Source organism: Anser brachyrhynchus (assembly GCF_964034855.1).
Source record: "Anser brachyrhynchus genome assembly, chromosome: 9".
In the NCBI taxonomy this organism is placed as follows: Eukaryota; Metazoa; Chordata; class Aves; order Anseriformes; family Anatidae; genus Anser; species Anser brachyrhynchus.
In genome coordinates this window covers 12,245,897-12,267,868 of record NC_137703.1, presented here as the reverse complement: position 1 = coordinate 12,267,868, position 21,972 = coordinate 12,245,897, and the positions used below count along the sequence as shown (strand labels likewise).

At 45.6% G+C, this 21,972-nt stretch overlaps 2 long non-coding RNA genes across 2 annotated transcripts in view; both read right to left on the bottom strand.

Annotated features, from left to right (window-relative positions):
- LOC308199685 overlaps positions 1–21,972 on the bottom strand; it is a 106,284-nt gene that overhangs the window by 33,065 nt on the left and 51,247 nt on the right. The window lies entirely within an intron of this gene.
- LOC308199687 lies at positions 1,075–10,120 on the bottom strand. Its single transcript, XR_013954859.1, has 3 exons — positions 5,406–10,120; positions 5,035–5,143; positions 1,075–2,301 (listed from the first exon to the last, which is right to left on the bottom strand). It is a non-coding gene; the product is annotated as an uncharacterized lncRNA (long non-coding RNA).

Below are 21,972 nucleotides of genomic sequence, written 5' to 3'. Positions count from 1 at the left end.
AGATGGCTGTATCACTCCTGATGCTTCTGCTGGGAGCTGCATAGCATTTACCGCTGGCTGTGTTGAAAAAGATTAATTTGTGCTGACAACACCCTACTGGGGCGAAGTGCTAGAAGCCTGTGCTCTTCAGAGGTCTGAAATGCTAGAGGTGTCCTTTAGCATCTGCACTTGGGGAAAAATTCTTTATAAGGTGCTTCAGGGTCTGGGGAAACCATGTGAGCGCAGAGCTCACGTGCAGGCAGGGCTGACGCACTGAGGGCTGGTTTTGGCAACCCAAAGTTGCACCTCTCGAAGCGAGAAGCTTTTATCTCCTATGAGAGGTTTGCTCTGGACGCAACTGGTGCCAGCGGAGTAATCTCACCTCTCTGCGCTTCGCATGTGCCTATGCTTCAACACCAAAGGGCACTGCTTGACCTAATCCGTGGCATCCGGAGTTCAGGATGAAGCCAATAAATTAGATTTAAATATAACACTAACAAAAGCATCTGGAAATGGCACAAGTGGATCCTGACAAACAGCTAGGAGAAAACAGGCCCAAATGGTTTTGCTTTGGTTGCCAGGACAAACTGGGCCTGCCCGTGACCAGCACAATACAGCAGTACCACTCAACACTACTGTTAACTTCCTGAACTTGAGCTATAACTGGAGAAATAATCAAAGAAGGAGGCACAAAGTTAAACGATGTGTGTTCAGGTGATAAGCTACATCACAGAAGGCAGTAGGCATTTCTCCCTATCAAAATGCCTGTCCATTTAGATGGAAGAAATTCATAAAACCGCACATAACAGCATTGCCAAAAGGCTCCCCAAAAGCCATAAAATGCAGCTGAAATTTGCCATGCTATGTGGAGCTCAGACCACCGCTCCTTCCAAATGGCTCTGCACAGCCTCTCGTTTGTTAACGGCTGAAGATGCTGCATAACTTTTTCTTTAAAAAATATTATTAAAATCCTACCATTGTAGTTGAATGTTGGGATATTTGTGATTACAGCAAGAAGTGTGCACCCCAGTAAAGACACCTGTGTAGCACAGAGGACCAGAGGTGCCCACTGTACACAGAAGGGCCACGTAAACTGACTCAGTATCACAAAGGGCTGCCTGTGGAGAGGCGTGCTCGCAGCGTATGGCCTCTTCTCTCTGAGAAAACACGCTAAGACCGAGAGAAAAATCTCATCCCCTGAAATTCATCTCTGAAGTTTACTTAAAATAACTAATTACCTGCTTCAAATTAGAACACTTTAAATGATCTAGCATTATAAGCCTCCCTCAACCTGAGAATAAATATTCGTCTTTCCAAGATCAACAGATCACTCCTCCAAGGGCGCCATCCCTGTCTTTCATCTGAAACTGCTGCAGCACACAGAACATTTATTTTCTATTAAAACAATGTATATTTTGTAAAGGCTAAATACTTTCTTCCTCAAACCCAAAACAAAACTCTCATGGGCTCAAGAAATCTTCTCCAGGCCTCCTTTAATTGTAAACCCGGACTTGTATAAATCTTATTAATTCCACAGTGGTAAGGGATATGTGATTATGCCATCTTTATTTGATTATATTAGTTTGCTCTTCAGTGCTACAACGCTTAACCATTACACAAACAGACAGAGATAAGTAATAATTAATGACTTTGGGAATGTTCTGACGATCACTTGTAATTGGCAGCAGTAACAAATAAACTCTGATTCATTTAATTAGGCATTTGATGGATATTATGACTTGTAAAATGTATCTAAGCTTATTGATAAGGAGCATTTATGAAAAGCAGCTTCTATTTGCTAAAGGAGCGGTAGCACTATAAACTCAGTGTTAGATCTGTGAGTTTTTCATTAGGATCTGCATGGTGGAGAGAGAGTTTTCTCTTAGCAGAACGAACTCCAAGAGGCTAGGCTGTACGCCAGGCTGGAGCTGCTGGTCCTGGTACGATGGCTGTGCTCTACTGCTCCTCAGTCCACGCTGACGCAGTGCTGGAGACCCTGCTGCATCCTAGGGGCAGCCATGGGGCATCCCTACCGTGGCTGTGCACGGAAGCATCTTCAGAGCCTCCTCACATTTTGGAACACAGCAGCCACCAGTGCCCCACACCCTGGGAAGATCTCAAGCTTTCCATGGGAGGAGATAAGCAAAAAATGCAAACTTGCTTTTTTTGCTGTAGTGGTTCAAAGGATCTACAACACGATGGTAAGGACGGCACAGTGTTTCTGCAGATTATGGACTGCTCATACAAACACAGATGAAAGTTAGCTTAAGATCATGTCCAGAAGTGCTGTTTTCAGACCAGTGTCACAATAACACCTGCAACCTGGCGAGAGAAATGAATGTTTACAGGCCCTCAGAAAAGGGTTACCGCAAAATGCCGGGTATCATAACCCGAGCGTTTTTATTTCAGGTTACTGAAAGATATTATCATTTGCACAAGGTCTGGAAACCGGTCTCCCACTGTGCTTTTAATGACAAGGGAATATCATGATTTGGCAATCTAAGCAACTCGTCAGGAGGCTGGGCTCTTAAATGATGTTTAAATTGAATGGTGGGTAAGATGTTCTCCAGAGCATCCTCTATCAGCTTTATGTTTTGAGTTTTGTCAAGCTCAGGATAAAAACTATAATTAATTTCTCCTTCTCGAACCTTTAAATTATAATTAAAGACAACACACATAATAAGAAAGTTTTCTCCTGATATTACATGCAATGTTGGAGTTAATTATTATAATTTTAACTCAGGGTTTTTATCATTCAGAATGTTAATCTCCCAGTTACCCTGAGAGATTGAGGAAAAATAGGAAAAACCTGTATTTGCTTTTTCTCCCCAAAAATGCTTCTATGCACAACTTGAATGAAGCATGCACCTAATTTTAACCAATTCCTTTAATAGGCTACGACTGCAAAATAAACTTTGTTCTGGTTCTCAGGAGGTTTTCTCCCTGTAAGAACAACTCTTGGCAATTAAAGAAAGGTGAAAGACTTTAATACACAAAATTGCATGTGCTGTTTGGGTGGGATGCCGTGCAGCCTCCGCAGGATGCAGCTTTGCTGGACCCTGCTCAGGAGACCCTGTTCTCCCTGCATGCTGGAGGCAGCAGCGTTGGGACATCAGTGGAACGACCACCGCACCTTGCCAGGGTCTGGGTCTGCTGTGCGCACAGGTTTTAGCCCCGGCAGCTGATGTCCACAAGCAGCAGCGCTCCCTCAGCAGCTCTGTACAAGAGAACATCCTGCTGAGGTCAGGGAGACCAGCTGGGGGCTCGCGTTAAATACATTTTCAGGCTTTGCAGGGTCAAGGTCCCAGTTTCTCTCTGAGAGCCATTGAGTCAGTGCAATGCTGCACTGCGCTTTTATTACCTGTACCACTTTCGATTGCTTTCAAAGCTGTTTGGTGGAGTGTTGCTAGCGTCCTGGCAGTGCCTGCCTTACTAATAAAAGCGATGGCGTTTATTGTTGTGCTAGCAAGCAGCTCAGTGGGGTTTGTAGTGCCACAGGCTTTCGACAGCTTATTGTGGGCTTGGATCAAAGGGCTTGGATTCAGATCTTAACTTTGTCATCAAGTTGATACGCAGCCACAAACAAGCTGCTGAATGTAAGACACCCAGCCTACTAACTTCCCTTCTTCCTGCAAAAATCACCCATATTTTGGTACTGCAGGGGAGAGCTGGATGTGTTAGAGCATCCACAGCTCAGCCTGGCTAACCCAGGTAACGGCAGTGGCTCAAGAGCAGCAGCCCTGGCATTGCCCTGCCCAAGTCCCTGGGAATTTTTAGTGCCTGCATTTTGCTCTCAGTTTCCGTGGAGGTGACAGATCCAGCTACAGTGCCGATGGAGCTGGAGGGGAGATGAAATAGCCTTGCTCCTGCTCTGCATCAGGAACACAAATGCTACACAGGGCAAGTGTAGAAAAAAAAATCTTTTTTCTCCCCTATAAACCCATAGATACCATTGATTGACCTCAATTTGCTCAGCCTCCACAAGAGAGCCGTGAAACCGCACTGACTCAGATTGGGCACTGCGATAACACATTCCCTAAAGCCAAAATTGCAGCCTTCCCATCCAACCTGCTGAAGCACATGAGCAGCTTCAGGGTCCTCCTGCCTTCCTCCATCTCCCAGGACGGCAAAGATCTCCCTGCTTAGTCTTTGTTTACCCCGTCCTCTGTCAGACGTCCCTCTGCAGACAGGAGGGGTGATGTTTGAGATCACCCCTCAGCCTCTTTGAGTGCCAGCCCCTCTCTGCAGCACCCCACAGCACCCCGTCTTTCACTGAGCTGAGGTCTCCACCTCCAAGCACAGCACTTCTGAAGCACCCAGGTTTCCCCGTCAGAGAAACGGTGCTTGATGCAGTGCCTCCGAAGCGAGCGATTTGTCAAGGTAACTGCAACGGGAGGACATAGCATTGCTAGAAGCTAATGTATTACTGTCCTGATAGATTCGTGCTGTTAAATTGATGGCTGACATTGCCGGACTTCTCCGTGGAGAAACTGCCTGGGCCATCGAAAATGCCATGGTAAAAATACCAGTATTTATTGCTTACAGGGTGCTTTATAGCCTTGGAGCTATTTACAAAAATTAACCAGCAGTCCTCCTCCAGGTTCCTTGGTGGGTAGCCTGCGTAACTAACATCAACCTCATCTTACAGATAGTGAAATTTGAAGACTTAACTTGATTTTTAGCACTAGCTGAGCACCCACAGAATGAGCTGAACATGCTAAGAGTAACAAGAAACATGCACCTGAGCCATAAACCTATAAACATTGGGCTACAAGAAGACGATTGGTCAAAAACAAAATTGATTTGTGAATATAGAAGAGTATAGAAATACAACTTATTTGTCTATTTTTAAGCCATGATACCATATCTCTCTGTTAGAAACAAAGAAGGAAATCTGAACTGCTGAGGTTTCACTTGGTGTCATGCCCCAAACCCCATTTCTGATGTCCCAACGATCTCTTTGCTCATTAATATCAGATATCATAGAAATTCAGTCAGCTTCTCAATGGGAGAAAACACAAGCAATGCAGTGTTCAGATGTTATTTTAAGTTCACCTTTTTTGGGTAACTTTTGCATCAGTTCGAGAACTTTACATCAGGCCATGCAAGACAATCCCGTCCTCCAGAAACGTCCCCATCGGCGTCACGTTTCCAAATAACACGTCTATTTTGAGAAGAGATCACAAACAAACATCCTGGCAAAGCACAGCCTCACTTGGCTGCCCAGTAATTCCTTCTATGCATTAAAAAAAAAAGTAATAAAGAAGAGTTCTCCCTGTTGTCTCCCACAACAGCAGCGCAAGGCTGTTTGTAAGTGTTCCTCTCCAATGCCTGACTGCAAACTGTGCCATGCTCCTGGGAGCTCCCACACACCAATACTTTATATTATTTAGAAAAATAAGGATGTAATTTCTCCTTCTCCTCACCCTTCCAGCTGTCAGTAGAGCACACTCCAACCACAGAGGCCATTCCCTCCTGCCCCTGTGGTGTTCCTTGCCATTAGCAGGTACTACTGAAATAGCTCTGGGAGCTGCAATTATCACTGCCTGGCATTTTTCTCTGCTGGTTTGCATTTACAAATTGCTGTATCCCTAATAAAGGTGAGGCTTTCAAAGCACACAAAGGGAATGCTGTATTCTTCTCCAAGAGATCTTTAAAACGGGAATTGAGCACCTAAAATTCCAGCTGGGCTTTTGCTAAACCTCTGCTCCCTGGGTGAAAGTAAGCGATACAGCATTTTTGACATCTGCAAAGCAAACTACTGGATGGTCCAACCTTCCCTACCTTTAATATTAAATACTGACTTCCTTTAGTCCCCGCTCTTGAAAAATGCATCAGGCATATGTCTCTGTTTGCAGAGGACAAAACCCAACCCAGTCAGCCCAGAATAGCTTTGATCTTATTTATTGAAGTTGTCTTTGTGAAATACGTTCCTTTTAAAAGTCGGTTATTAGAAGTTCAGAATAATGAGACCATTAAAATAACTCAGCACAGGCTGGGATCAATTAAAATAAATGGGGAGGAATAAGGGCCTTAAGAACAAGTTGCTTCATCAGGGAATTCAACACTCAGCTGTGACTACCTTGGCTTCGGTATATACAGCACATATATTCCTACTGCCTCAACTCAGAGTTGTATATAGCTGAATGTCATGGGTACTGAATCAACTAAAACATAGTATATAACTTTTTTTAAGGTAGAAAGATTGTTTTTTAAAAGCACAGTGTGTTCCATTACACTGACAAGGAATTTTTAATGGTCTCTTTTACAGCCAGATATAATTGTTTTATCAGCTCTCCAGGTATATGAGCACATGCTGAAGTTTATTTTGATCCAGTAAATCAGGTATTTAAGGCTAGACTATTCACAGGGCTGAACGCCTTTCAGTGGGATTTGGGGAATTTAACCTCCTTTTGTTGAAAATTGCAGCCAAAGTACTTAACTGGATAGGGACGAACAAGCTTAACTGGAATTTTTTAAGCTCACCAAATCTGCTGCTTTCTTCCCAAAGTAGAACTAAATATAAAGAAGGGGAGACATTGCTGAATACCTTACATAGAATTTTTTTCTGATGCGACACAAACCAACAAAGCAATTATCAGCATGAAGAAGAGATCCAGAAAGAAACACAGCACCAAGAGAATAAAACTTGGAGGAGGAAATAAGATGCACAGAGTCTCTCGTGGCTTGAAAGCAGGTGGGAGTCCTTTCTTGTTTACATTCAAAACAGAATAACTTTGCAAGATTGCTTCAAGATCCGAATAATACTTCCAAACCTAAGATGCAGCGTATCTTTCCAATCTAGAAAAGCAACCAAGAAAACTGTGGTTGAAGCACTAGACAAGGACTCAGAGTCCTGGAGCTGCAGGACGCAGGGCTGCTGGAGCCCAGGCTGGCACGGCTCCCCCAGTACAAGCCCTGTCCTATGGGCACAGGTGAGGCTTCAGCCTTCCCAAAGAAAGATAGAAAGCAGGGGAACACAGAAACCCACAGCTTCTTCATCTTGAGTAAAAGGAGAAAAGACAAGCAGGAGGGCAAAATCTGCCAGGAGTAGGGAAAAAATAAAAAAATGATGGGACATGGCATTTTCGTGTGCATTTTTAAGAAGGAACATTTACTTCTAGCACACTTCAGCTTAATCTGAGAAAGCCACTGCTCTCCAGCTGTCCGTCTACACCAGGTTTAGGTGAAAGGGCTGCCAGCTTTATTAGTTTTCCTTCGGATTGATTTTTGTACCTCTGTCTACACATGAATGTCACCTAAGCAGGGACTGTGCATCATGAGAAATTGCATCTCAATAACAAGCTTCCCGCGAGCAGCAGCTCTCCAAGGCAGGGAGTTATTAATATATTTGAGCAAGCTAGTTAAGCAAGGTAATTAATATATCTCTGAACATTAGGTATGCATGGCCAACTCTGATAGCTGTCAGCAAAACATAATCTAGGTAATTTCTAGCATATAAATTGAATGTATTCTTGAAAAACAATTTCTAATTATGAAGACTAATTAATTTTGGGGAAAAGCTTGCTTTTGTTTAACTGGAACAATAAATTTAATTATGATAACAAACACCCAGTGGACAAACAGTTCTGAAGAACATCATCTCTGTCCACAAATAATCAGTTTTCTTTTATTTAAATCCTGATCCTGTTGTGTTACCAAGAAAAAAATAACCGCTCATTGCAAACATGAACATGATTTCCTGTTATATTTAGGGACACATCTGGCATTAAATACACTTGCGATGGTGCCAACTGAATGCACATACGCCACTAGGTATCATAACCTGCCTGATGCTCCAAAGTGTGGGCGAGACATTCAGTACCACAGGAAATTGATAAAAAACAAGTAGCTGGAACAGAAGGTGGTTTATTTAGTTATTTTTATATAGTTTTTTTATTATCAGCTTCCAGCAGCCTGATTAGTGAATAGTAGAAGTAGTGGAACAAAACAGGAAAAAAAATAAGTTGAGCTGTGCCAAGCTTTCTCTTTTTCTCCTCAAGACAGCAGTCACCCTTAAAGCCTGCAAGGTACAAGTCCCTGTCTCTCCATGTCCCCGTCACTCCCATTGGTGTCCTGGCCAGAGGAACCTTCCCAAGGCTGGGACAGGGTGGGTATGGTGGTGACCCCAATGCCAGCCCTTGGGCAGATGTGGCCTCAGTGGCATTGGGCAGAGGTGGCCAGGATCCCACCTCACCACCTCCACCAGCCCGCTCTGATTTTTGCTGCTCCAGAGATGACGGTGATGACCATGAGGCAGTTTACAAAAACCCAATATCCTCCTTCTGCCCGGGGCAGAAGGCTGTTTTTATTTTCTCAAGCGTTACACTCTGCCTTAACTCACATGGGACTTGAGATCAGAGAGTGAAGTTCAAGCAGCCAGCTAAAATTGCTGGGATCTGGAGAGGGAGCAGCACGGAAAGCCTGCATTCCCCTGAAGCAGGGCAACAAGCCTTTGAAGTCTTTTTCCTTTGCTCAGCCGTCTGACTCGTGTGCAATTCATGGCCCCTAGGGTGGAGGATTTGCATCCCAAAGGAAAGGACTTGAAAATAACTGGTTCATAGTGCTCACACGTACAAACCAGAGACTTCTCTGACTTCGTGGGGAACTGCGGCGCTTTTCTCTGAGGCCTCTGTGACCTTGGTGCTAAGGAGCTGCTCCTGTCAGAAACCCTGCGTGCAGCTGAGTCAGGCAAAACACAGGCAGGGAGGTGGCAAGCTTGCTTACTCCTGTTTTTCTTCATGATCATTACTTTCCCTTGCTGAGTACCTGGCTTATCAGGGCGAGTTCTTCGCGAAAGAGTGCTTCAGCAATGAGACACGCACTTGGATGACACAGGAAAGGCCACAGAACTAAAATAAAGGCAAAGAGAAAGGGGGACTTGGGCCGGCTGAATTGCTGCCAAAGGCAGCTCGGAAGCACGGAGGGGCATGGGATGAAATGCAGCTCTGACTTTGATGTACGGTGCACGTGAACTAAAGATCATCCTGATGGAAAGACAAACACATCCTGCACTCACAGCTTTCTTCTTTTTACCTCCTGCTACTTTAGCCTCATCACAGCTGGAGGTTTCTCAGCTGTGCTCCCAGGAGGCACCACCTGAGACCTGCTGGCTCTGCTGTCCTCACGCTCAGCTCCAGCAGGCAGAGAGAAATAGGGACAGGATTTGGGGATTGCCCATGACTGTTTCAGGCTCTCATTTGGCTGCAGGCAAGGCACCAGAGATGGTTCTTTCAAAAGTCTCCCAGAGACTTTGGAGCCCAGTTAAAATAAAGAAATTAAATGGAGTTGAACCAGCCAAGCAAAGCTTGTTTGGGAAAGAGAAGGGGACCAGGAACACACATCAAATCCAGCCGGGGTAAGTCTGCTCCTCTGTGGGGCTTCTGAAACCGTGACAAGTGAGCCCAGGAGGACAGGCTGGGCAGGTCGGGAGAGAGATAAGAAAAGACACGCATCATCACAGAGCAGCCCCGTTGTCTGCCACATCAGAGCACAGATAATTGCAGCATAAAGCCACATCTAACAACGAGAAATGCATTTGGAAAGAACTGAGAGCTAAAGGGAAGATAAAAAGAAAAATTCTGCAAATGTTCAGCACAAAACATCAACCTGATAGCGCACAGCAGGAGCAAGCAAGATTTCTGTCACTGCAGAAAGCGCCCTGCAGCTACCAGCACGCCTCATGGGAGAAGGGAATCCTTGCAGAGGCACGACCAGCAGCATCTGGCTCTGGGTGGAGTCCCAAGGTCACTTGTAAGCAGGGCAGGGATTCAGAGGCTGCTGAGCCTGGAAAAGCTGCACAAAGCGTTGGACTGGCAGAGGCAGGTGGGAGAGGTCCACGCAGACCCCTGCAAGGAGCAGCAGTGCAAGGGGAGGCACATGCCACGGCCACGTAACCCCCTTCCTTCTCCTCCTCCTCCCTGAAGCATCGTGGCACTTCAAGCAATGACCCTCTTCATCCAGGCAAGCACCCAAGAACACACCAGGGGGTGGAAACAGGTGAAGTTTTTATAATCAAAGCTGCATTTCCATTTGATTATTTCACATTGTAAGCGAAGCAACTGGCTCTCAGGTCGTCCGCCCTGCAGAGGAGCTGCTGCTTTGGCACAAGGACTGCCAAAACTTGGCTGCTTTTGACGAACGGTCCCTGCAATTGCAGGATTCCTGGAGAATGTCTGATTTCGAGAAAGCAGCTTTTTTTCCTGGTTGGGAGCACACTGAAGGGCAATTCCAGCCAGCTGTAAAGGTGATCTCCTTTGCTTAGAGCAATGCAAGGCATGGGAGGTAATCTTCACTACAGCGTCCGCAGCTAAGCAAGGTGCAGAAGGAGAACCCTGACTGCAGTGTTTGCTTCAGGTACACAAGGGCAACCCTCATTAGCAAGAAAGTCATTATTTAACACAATCTTTACCTTCTCCTTGAAGAGACAATTGTTATGTGACTGAAGGTTTTGTTCGCCACCCACCAGCCTGCCCCCAGACAAAGCCATCTTAAATTTTCTCATTAGCATTTCTGCAGGACTCTCCTACTATGCAATTTGGATGCTTCATAAAAATTAATGAATTCATTTTGCCAGCAGGTCTGTGATATCAGGAAGTATTACCTCCCACTTTGCAGACTTTAAGCACACAGACAACACCACACACTTGTTTTGGATGCCCAGCGTGAGACATGTAAGCCTCAGGGGCATTTAGGGTGCCTGATATCTTTATCCTCCAGAACAGCTCCCAGAGAATTCGGTTAAAGAAGTGACCAGGAAGCACTGGGAATAGAGAAAAAGATAATATGTTTTATCCTCATCCTACCCTACTTCAGGCACCCCAGACAAGTCAAACTGGGGCTTTATTTGCTCTGTCTTCCTCTGTCATTTCAGGAGAAATAAAGCATCTTTTATCCACATGGCTGTCCAATACCTTCCTTAGGTCTCCCTCCATCTGTCTTGCTCTTGGGGGTGGCATGCATTTCCTCAAATGTAATAATGAGCATATTTGCAACAGCTTTTGTGGTTCAGCTTCCTGTAGCTCAGCACTACTTTCATTGTCCTTATGGGGTCAACAGTACTTCCAAACGGACCGGCTGCAATGCAGCAGTCCCCAGGATTGTCATGGTGCACGTGTACACCCTTGCTTTTGATGCTGCACAAGCCTACAATAAAATGCCAGTCTGCTCCAAGAGACTGATAATTACAAAGGACCTACTTATCCTTCTAATAAAAGAGTGATTAAGGTATTCAAGAAGGACCAGTCTGTGATACTGTCCATTTATCACAAAGATGTTAATTAAATTTCATTACATCGTCAAGGCTCCGACTATTTGCAAAGGAGCGCTGTCACTGTGCCTGGCCACGAGCAAGGTGTGGTCTCAGCAAGGAGGCAGGAGCGCTTTTTCCTTCCTGACCGTGCATTATTTTCAGCCACTAGATGTGCATGTGCCAAGCTTTGGTTTGCAAAAGCACACGAGGGCAGCAAGCGCCTGTGTGACTGGAATCATTGTCCAGGTTGTGGACACAAAAAACTCAGCATGCAAAATGAACGCAGCTAGCAGTCCTCTGTTCTTCCTTAGAAAGAAAAAAGGGCCCAAGGACCACCTTGTAAATATGTTCTTGGATCGTGAGCTGCTGTTGCAGCTGCAGTCTGCAGACCGAGGCTTTCAAAATGCAATAAAAGTATAATTTGAACAAGAGGGAAAGAGCGTGATATGTACTTTAAAGCTAAATAATTAACAAAATGAATTGAAAGGACTGAAATATTCATAGCTTTAAATATTTATAAATTAATTTTAAAAGTCATTATACAGTATTGAATTATCTTTAAAAGTCTGCCAATCGAGGAACTCAGTTTCATCCCCGCTTGTTATTACAGTTATTAATGTTCCAAAAATGACAGGTGTTTGGCAAGAGAGACGAAACAACTTCCAGAACAACAACGGAGCTAACATTTCTGCACTGGTGCAGGATCAGCTGCTGTGCCTGGAGGCGCTGGAGGGAACTGAGACTTCCCTACTTCTCTCGCAGCGGATGCACGCAGCTGGCTGAGCTGCTGAACCCCACAAAACACCCAACACCCCTGCTTCTGCCTGTCTGATAACGGGGCGAGTTGCAGCGCCCCCCTGCCTGGCATCCTTACCGGACCGCTTAGCAGAGATAGTAGAAGAGAGTCAATGAGAGCAAGAAAGGCCAGCTTGACAAAAGACCCCATTCACTGAAGTTGGTTTTGATTCCTCCTTGTCCCCAAAATACTCTGCACGTTTTAGCAGGATTTTCACCTTTGTTTGTCCTAAGATAAATTAAAAATATGAATGGTACGGTCGGTGATCTTGCCCCCCAGTCCCACATCACTGTGGGAGAGGAGAGCAATGCCAACACTCCTGCCATTAGCGCCTGACAACGCTCACCATGAAACACAAGCAGATTTTGCTGGCAATAAACAGCCACACAGGCAGCTCCTCCTGGCTCACAAATGCCACAGACACCAGAGCATCTTGCGTTGCTCTCGAGTGCCCCCTTACAAACACACGACAGCAATTATATAAGAACACTGATCCCTTTCCAATATCCCTACAGTATGTGGCTCTTTCACTCCCCTTTGACACTCATTTCTGATAAATACTCTGTATTCATATAGCAGCAAGAGACCGTTACCATTTGATAACAGTCCGTTTTCATTGACATTATCTCCAAATTATACTCATTTGATGTAATCCAGATGGGTTATTTTAAATAGGCTTTGGCAGTACTTAGAACAACAACAGAAGATGTCAAACTACCTTTTTTTTTTATGCCAACCACAGAAATCAAATCATTAATAAATAAAAAATGATTTCAATATTACAAATATGTGACTACCAGGAGCTTAAATCTTTCCAGATCAGCAAGATATAAAGGTCATCTTATGATCTACAGAAGAAATAGTTCAAGAGTTTCACTTATTTTTTAAAAAAAGTTAAATAGTTTAATCCAGAGCATTACTTTAATTGTGGCTTGGGACTATACCTCAAATAGGGCTGGATGCCGTATTAGACCAGACAACCACATATATGAACAGAGCACTTCCAAAATGGGAGAGTGGTAAGAAATAACCAGTAAGTGGAATAGGTCTGTAGGGATAATTCTCAAGCCACAAGACCATTCCTATGAGTGTTACCTTACCATATTTGCAACGAGTTCATTTTCTGTTCTGACTGGGGAAGGTTTTGTGCTCTTGTTGCACCTGAGCCATTCTGGTCCATCGCAGCCCCACACACGATGGGAGATGAGCTCACAATAAGCTCAGATCACCATCTGTCTGGTGGTGCAGATTACCTGAATTTCCCTGCTTTTCACTGACACTTTCTGGCAATTTCCTGCCTTGACTTAATCTTTAAAAATCAGCTCATTTAAATAACTATCCTTCTCTGACAGTCGATTGCTTTCTCCAAGTAAGCTGATGTAAATCAAGTAGGTGGCTTGTCATCGTACCACAGAAACAACAGAGATGCAACAAACTTTAGCTGGTTGCAATTGGTATTTTCAGATCAATTTTTGTCACCCATTTGATCCTACCTCTGCTGGTTGCTCCTACACTGAGGATTATTCTTCATGACCATGGATATTACTCAAAACAGTTTTAACACTTCTTCCTTTAGAACCACTGTATTTATGGGATTGCTTATTATACATGCAGGCAACTGAATAAATCAGAAACAATTTGGAAGGCAAAATGTTTCCTTTTCCAGTTCAGAAAGTGTCTGTACGGAATGCCATCCTCTCAGACATCCAACATGAAATCATTTGTTGGCTTATTTTTAAGATTAATGACAGCCTTGTAGCTTGTTAGTGAGAAGTCTGTTGCAAGGACACGGTATTTGTAGTCTGACCTTTGAATTGGAAACAACAGCTGGAGCGGTTATTTCTTATCTTTGAATAAATTAAAGTAGTCCTTAGAGCTAGGACTTCACTTTGGATTCTCAAGAGCCTGAAAAGGTCTTTTTGCAAGTCTCTTAAAGCTTTTGCTGCAGCAAACATTGGTCCAAATAATTGCCTGGAGTTGTTTTTTAATGTTGGTTGCAATAGAGTTGAACCAGAAACAGGGCAGGCAATTGGTGGCGGGTGGCCTGCATGATGTGCTGCTATGGCAAGCAGCATTGGGAGGGCTGAGCAGAGGTGGGGACACCTTCCCCATCCCAGCTGGCTCAGTAGTGGCCACACTGACAGCTAACACCCAGCTCAGGCTCCCAGCACGATGCCCCCGCAAGCTTCCTTGCCTCCCTTCCCCTCAGAAGCATTGCTGGGGGGCTGATTTCTTCCTCGGTTACAGCTGAAGAGATTTTGATGCAAGAAGCAATCAAAGATAGTTTAGATGCTAGGAGGATAATCCCTATTTCTATTTACTTCTATTTTTAAAGCGGATAGACGTCTGCTTTAAATCACAGAGGCACATGGGTTTATTTGGCTAGAAAGCACCGAAGTACTCCCTGACCTGAAGGCAGAGGGAAATAACCTGCGGGAATATTAGCTACAGCCAGGACTGGTACCATCAACAACTGCAGAACCAGCGGAATTACAGTGCAAAACAAGCCCAAACTTTAGACCCTCCCTTTCCTTTACAGCACTCCTAAACATCTCTACTTTTATGCTGAGGTCAGGGACTACAGATCAATGTCAAAAACGTGCAAAATATTATGCTTAAAATCCTGTGTTTCTGCTCACCCAATGCCGCACACAAGTGTGAGGCTTCCTCTAGCTGACAACGAGGAGACAAGGGAACGTCCTTTTAAGCCAAGGCTTTCAAAGTGAGAAATTCAGGCCCTTCCAGCAGTAAACCCACTGAAGGCAAGGCTCTCAGTCTTCCCCTCTGTTCTCTGGGAAGAAAGAGGAACTAAAGAATTCATATTGGTCAACACCTCTATGGGTGCCTGAGATTTCCATTTCAGGATCTCCAAGGTTTAAAGAGAACCAATTCCTTGCCATTTTAAGGGACATGATGCCAAAGCCTTCAAATGGCTCAGGGCATTCCTGCGTTCCACCAAAGTTCTACTCATGTCCTAAATAAATTAAGTCCTTACAGGACTTTTGCGTCCAGCATCCATTCAGCCCTCATGAAAAGCAGACAGAATATTTATTTACTTATGTAAGATTGTCTCCTCTGGGCACTGGGCCCAAGTCTAACAATCAACCTCTATTGAGGAGATGGCTTTGAACCAAGCCATCTTGAGGAAGTATTTCTTGTCTCATTTACAGCTGCGTATCAGCCAAACAACCCGGCTACGAACAGAAACACCAGCAGGAACTGCACAAATACCCTGGTACTTTGGAAGTGAGCTTTTGCAGAAAAAAAAAAAAAGGAAGATCCTTTGTGCTGCTCTTTTGGGCTCTTTGATGGAAATTGATGCTTGCAAAATGATTTCAAACCATGTAACACCCTCATGAATAGCTATTGATAATGCAGACGAGTCAAATTAAACAAGCTAACTAACATTAGAAACAAAGATATCCATGGCTGTGCTTCTTGTTACTCTAGGCATCTAGAATGAATATCTAATTCACGTCGGATTTGGAGGAAGAATCAGTGTGTGTGTAAAGATATGCATACATATATATTTAACTCTTCTATTGCAGCAAAATTATTATTACAGTGGGACAGAGACATTTTCTAACAACATTTTTGTCCACGCTGTGCACAGACCTTATTTTTCTTGCTAAAAATCATTTTTTTTCTTCAAAAACATTTAAAGTCTTTAAATGAAATAAAAATCTGTATAAAAATCCATGACTTTTTTTTTTTTTCTCTGTGTGTGTCTGCTTCCAAATTGTGATTTTTTCCTCACATTTCTGTTCTGGTGAGCAGACACTGACAAAGAGTTTATGGCTTTTTGAGGCTGTTCGTGGCTCTTTACTTGTCAGGTTCCTAGGGAACCTCACACCACACAGCCTGCAGAGACCTTACGAGCATGTCTGAACTCCAGGACCCAGGACCACTTTCCACCCTTGCTGTATTCCACGTCCTCGTGAGACCCCCCCAAGCACACATCACTGCCTGGGTCAGAGGTGGGGTTTTGTGGGAAGGAAACCAAAGCCGACCAGTGGGATCACACTGGCCTGGCGAGGTCCCTGATGGGGGCAGGCAGGAAGCCAGTACCCCTGCTCCCCATCACCTTGCCCATCGCCAAAACCCCTCCAGTTCATCAGCAGCACAGGTGGCTCTGGAGGTATCACCCATGGTGAGAACAGATGCTGTTCACCAAGCGCTGGTGCCTGATAACACACCTGGGTGCCGAGTTTCTGTGAAATGTGGAGAGACGAGATTTTAAATTCCCTCGTACCTCAAGGACTCAGGTCCACACTCAGAGGTCAGAAGCACCGAAAAGCAACGTGTCCCTGATGCAACCAGCTTGAGGAGATGCAGAAAGGATTACGGCACGGTGCCTGGCACTGACAGGCGGGGAGGGGAAGGGCTGGGTAAATGTTTGCTGAGATGAGGCAAATGCAAAATTGATTTTCTTCTTCATTTAACACGTTTTTCACTCTCTTCCCCCCTTCTCCTCCCCTTTATGATTAAATTTAAAAACAACAGAGAGTTCAAGAAGCAAACACACTTAAAAGTTCAGAGTAGAGGCGAAGGGAAAGGAGTTCAATGGAGGAGAAATTTCTGTACCCAGCACTGCGAGGAAAACTCCTGCATTGGGAAAGGCTTCAACCAGCTGAAGGGGTGCAGGAGTGGTACGAAAAAGGATTCCCTGGGGAAAGAGGGTGGTCTTGGTTTTCATTGTGCCTCATTGTATCTGAGCACCTGCCTCCTTAGAAAAGAGGGCAGCATGGCCAACAAGTCACAAGGGACCATGCTCACGGCTCAGCTTTAACTTGGGCAGCAAAAAACCTTCCTTGTGTTCACCTTCCGTCAAATATAACAAATAGAGATGAATTGGAGAACTTCTGCAGGAATAAAAATTCACCGTGGATTTTAAGTGATCTTCAACAGACATTTAAACTGTCTTTCACCTGGCAAAAGGCTAGGAGTGTTTTGAAGATCTGTACCGTTACCCTCATTTACTGCACAGCAGGAGCGTCCTTGGGGGAAGAAATGGGATGTGAATGTTTTACACTGCAGCTGTGAAAGCGTGGTTTCAAACATCACAAAACACTTTCCAACTTTCCTATCTAATTCAATCGTTCAGAGCTGGCCTGGTTTGCGAATCAGAATGAGAATAAAAAAAAAGGGGGGTGCATTTCAGGTTTTTAGCTTCACTATTTTTAATTACTTACACAATTACCGATCAAAACATCTGGAAAAGAGAGGAGGCTGGGAAGCAGCATTCAGCAATAAGCCTGCAAAGGAGAAATACCTTTCTCCTTTGCATTCAATTATTGCTATATTGGGAACAATCTCTCTTTAAAGCTTTGCTGAAACAAATATTCCTGATCCCTTTGCCTCCTTTACCATAGTTTTGCATCCTCAGCTCTGCCAAAGCTTTCTATATGGAGCAGCTCTGGACACCCTGCTCCCAAGGGACGTGAGCCTCTTGGCCTGTGCCATCAGTGCACGACTAGCGAAGATCATCTCGGGGCTTATCCTTAGAGGCTTGGCTCTGCCTCAGGGCTTCCCTTCAGGACCGCACTGCCAACACGCTCCCTCCTCTTCTCCCTTGAGAACCTGGGGCAGAAATGAGCCAGCAACCTGCTGCAGTGAGCCAGCAAAATCCAAACCCAGCAAGAGGTAGGGGGGATGTTCCAGGCAAAGCCGAGCCATGCCAAGGCACCCTCCAGTATTCCCCCCCTCCCCCCCCCCTCCAAAAAAAAAGAAATTTGGTGCCCCTCACCTCGTCTTGTGCTAATTTATTTCTGCAGCAAGGAGAGGTTTCTGCGTACTTATTAACTCTCTCCAGGATGTCTTCAGCAAATTACACTGCTGCCTCTCTCCTTGAATGCATCCCACTGAAATCTGTATTCCTGTCACCTGCCCCCACCTCTCTCCATGGCAGCTACTCCGTTCAGCTGCTCCTCTACTTCACGTTCCTGGTAGACTTGTAATATCTGCATAATATCTTTGGGGGGAAAGAAGCTTTTGAAATACAGCTTTTGTTTTAATGACAGAGCAGCATATGCTGTCACTCCTCCAAGTATTTTCTAAGTGGTGATAATGCTCTCAACTTCTTCTTTAAGTACAGTATTTTTCCAGTGAGGCTCTCTGTGTAATAATGCTCCCACCTTGTTATGTTTCAGCAGTGGTGCTAGCAAACAAGGCACACAGAAGCCAAAACGATACAGGTTGCAACTCAAACAGACAAGAACTGGTTATGGATGGCAACAGACCTGAAAAAACTGGACCCAAAAATAAACCAGGAGAGTCTGACGTGAGAACTCTTTGGAACAGTTACAGGAAAAGAAGACAAACACAGCCTGGGCTCGCTGTCTTTTTGCGTTGTGTGCTCAAGAAATGCCTTTGGTAAAGGATGCCTTTTGCAACAAACCACTGATGCTGCACAAACATCTTCTGTGCCACGCGGTGGCTGGCTATGAAAGTGCCTTTGGATCACGGGCAGGCTCCCATCACCAGCTTGCCATATGCTTCCTGCCTGGCCACCGTCGAACCGCAATGCTCTGATGTGCAGACCTGCGTGTGGCTGCCTGCCCCTGCTGCTGAGATGGGGAGTTACTTTCAGGACTTGAGCTGTAGAGGTGCCCACGGGTGAGGTGAGAGGGTGGGAGATCTACCCACAGCAAGCAAGAGCCATGGTTAGTTCTGTACAGCAGACACGGGGAGCACAGGCACTCCCTGACAGCATGCTTGGCATGTGCAGGGAGCAGCGCCCAGGACCTGGTCCTGCAATAAGACAAGTGTAGCACAGAGAGTAAAGAGCAGAGGCTGGTCACAAAATGGAAGACCTAAGAAGCTCTCTCTGCCCTGTCTCCATAAGAGCTTCCTGTGGCTCACTTGTGCACCTCTCCCATTCGAGAGCATCTTTCTGCCTCTCCTGGCTGAGAGCAACTGTGCCTCCAGATTGTATCCGCTCCCATGTGAGTCCCACTCAGTGTGCTCGCACACACGTCTCAACTTGTTTTGTTTAGATTTGCAATGTCATCATCCCTGGCTGGACAAATGCAAAGTGACTTACTAGCAAAGAATTTTGAAAATTATTGAATTCTTTACCTACCTTAATACAGATAGGAACCTGCTCATTAGCTTTGATTACTTGTGACCATGGTTGATTTAAATCAAATTTGCCCTTCAAATTCAAAACACAAACAGAAATGACAGCAGCAACAAACTCAGCACCAATGTCTGTCAGCTCCAGATCTGATCAAAGGAACACAGGACACAAGTGAGCCTTCCTGCAGAGGAAGAGGGATTTCTCAAAACCCTCAACGCTGCTTTCTCTCCCCTGTCCACAGGGGATGTTTGTTCATTTCCCCACTGGTTCCAGGAGCAGACAAGTAGGGCTTGTGCAACAGCTCCAAGAAATCCCATGGTAACATACACGCAAAAACAGTGGGCATCAGAGATGAGGATGCATCTGCATCCCCTTAAAATAAAGTCAAGGAATCCCCATAACCTACCATGTACGCTTACATTCACAGATTTGTTTCTACATTCAGGAGGAAAACACAAGTTCCAACGAACTACAGACACCCCGTCTCTGCTCTAGCATGCAGGTGACACCTCAGATGGGCAGCTGGCTCTAGGCAGACATGTAGCTGGCTCTAGGCCTTTCATTTATCTCAGAAAATAGTTGAAATATAAAAGCGAAGACAGACTGGAAGAGTTCCCCAGGCCTCAAAATGTCACCTTGTTATTAAACCAAAGAGTACGTAGGGCACTGGCTGAGAAAAGGACAGAGCTTATTTTATTTTTATGAAAGAACTGAATAACTTCTGTTCTCCGGCTGTTGCCTGCAGCTTTGTTGACTCTTCTGCTAATGAAACACCAGGACCATACTGGATGAGCCCCAAAGCAAGCCTGCCCACTGGGGAGACAGGGCTTCCTCCAGCTCATGTCCTGGCAGGGACACTTTTCCACACGATGCCTGGTTTTGGACGTGCTGCCCACATCAAAGAGGGCTACTCAGGACAACAGGAGGTGGCGTTAAGGTTACCACCCAGGGCTCCCCTTGGCTGGGAAACGTAGGCTGTTGGGGAAGAAATAACACACATCCCTCAGGGTGATCAGAGGCAGTTCTTCAGCCTGGAGGAACATTACAGCCAGCTCACAGCCAGAAGCAGCAGTGTGACACCAGACACTACTCCCACCTGGGAAGGATTTGGCTCTGCCTGCTACTGGCAGGGCTGCAAGACCCAGAGATGGAGCAGCCAGGCAGCTCAGGGGAGCTGGCTGGAGGCAGAAAGAGATGCTCTGAGTATGCACACTGTAGGTGCTACTCAGAGTTAGCTTTTACCATTCTCCCTGCACGTCCTTCTAAGACTCATCTTGCCCTAACGGAGTTCCCAGACAGATGGCAGAGGACGGTGCAAGTTTTGCAAAGAAACCTATCCTGTTGTCCAGACCATCCAGGAAAAGGCACTTGATTTGTTGTTATATATTCACTGTCCTCCTCCCTGCGTGACAAGTCTCCCCAGCTGAGTAGCACTGAGGCAGGACCTGGAGGTGGGTCCTTCCCTGCCCTGCAAGCTCACCTCTGTGCTCTGCAGCAGTACTTCAATGCAGGGAGGAGAAGACATCAGGAAATATCACTGTCATTTTCATTTTTCCACAGCTAATGCTTGCCACGGGTGAAGAGAAAGCAATCTGCTCTGCTGTCTCACTTCCAGGCTCCAAATTCACCTGAAATGCTCCTCAGGGTTCCCGAGCACTGTCACAGGAGACCAGGGAAGGCTCAAAATGCCTTTTCCCTTACCAAGGTCTTGGAGGAGCCACTGCTCCCGGGCACCTCAGGGGAGAAGGAAAGCTGCTGCTGCTGGCTTGGGAGGCAGAGTACCAGCAGGTCCTGGAGATGCCACGGATCTGCATTAGCTCACTTTGGGGTTTTACAAGACAAAATTAAACAAAATAGGTGAGTCACAGTGGAAGTTAAAGCTTGCTAGTGGCAGCTGGAGTTGGGCTGGAAATTCCTGCAGGTGAGTCCACCAAACCCACGTTGAGCTGCCCCCTCTCCAACCAGTCCGGCGAGGACAGAGCTATCCGTGCCTTTAGCTGAATCTCAAAACTGGGTGTGATATAAACACCGAAGAAACTATTTCTCCCATTCATCCAGCAATACTCTTGGCATATCTGAAAACCCTCCCAGACAGGCAGGTGCCTCCAGCGCACACCAGCCTCTGCCCAGGAGGTCGGTACCTCACATGAGGTTGTCCCGTACATCTCTCCACGCTCCAGGCCATCACATGAGACCCTGAGGAAGATTATAAATACTTGATTTACTTATTTTATGTCTCTCTGCCAACCTGTTCCAGGTCCAATGTCATGAGGAGAAAGAAAGGGTGCCAGAACATCTGCTAGTTTCAAAAATCAACCCAAGAATCTTATCTGTAATTTAAAAACGCATCTTAAAAGATCAGAACTGAAAATACTTGTTCCCTTTAATCTGTCCCAAACTGGGCTCAGTGACTGACTCCTGGACACTAAACGTATACAAAGACTCACCACCATCACTGCCAAGTGCAGCAGTCTCAGTGCAGGGTTGCACAGTCTGTTGAAACCAGGTCCTGGTCTCTCCCCTGCATCGCCAGAGCCCTTGGTGGCTCTGACCTGTTGCTCCTGTGTACGTTTAAGGACGTACCCATCAGGAGGACTGTGGTCCTCACCTGGCTGCACATGCAGTCCTCCAAAAGACGAACCAACCTGCTTATATGAGAGCTAGTCTGGTGGCTGCAGCCTAAAGATCTGAAAAAATTTAATGCTTCTTTATGAACTATTGGAAAGCGATCCTTGAGCTCCCACCGCAGACCATCGCTTTGAGGCTGTGCCTCTCACGTTCCTTCACTTTAGCCCCGTGCTGAAGGTGCCAGCAGGCCACGAGGTAAATGAGCTCGGCAGAGCCGCAGGAGCAGCGCCTTGCTGGTGT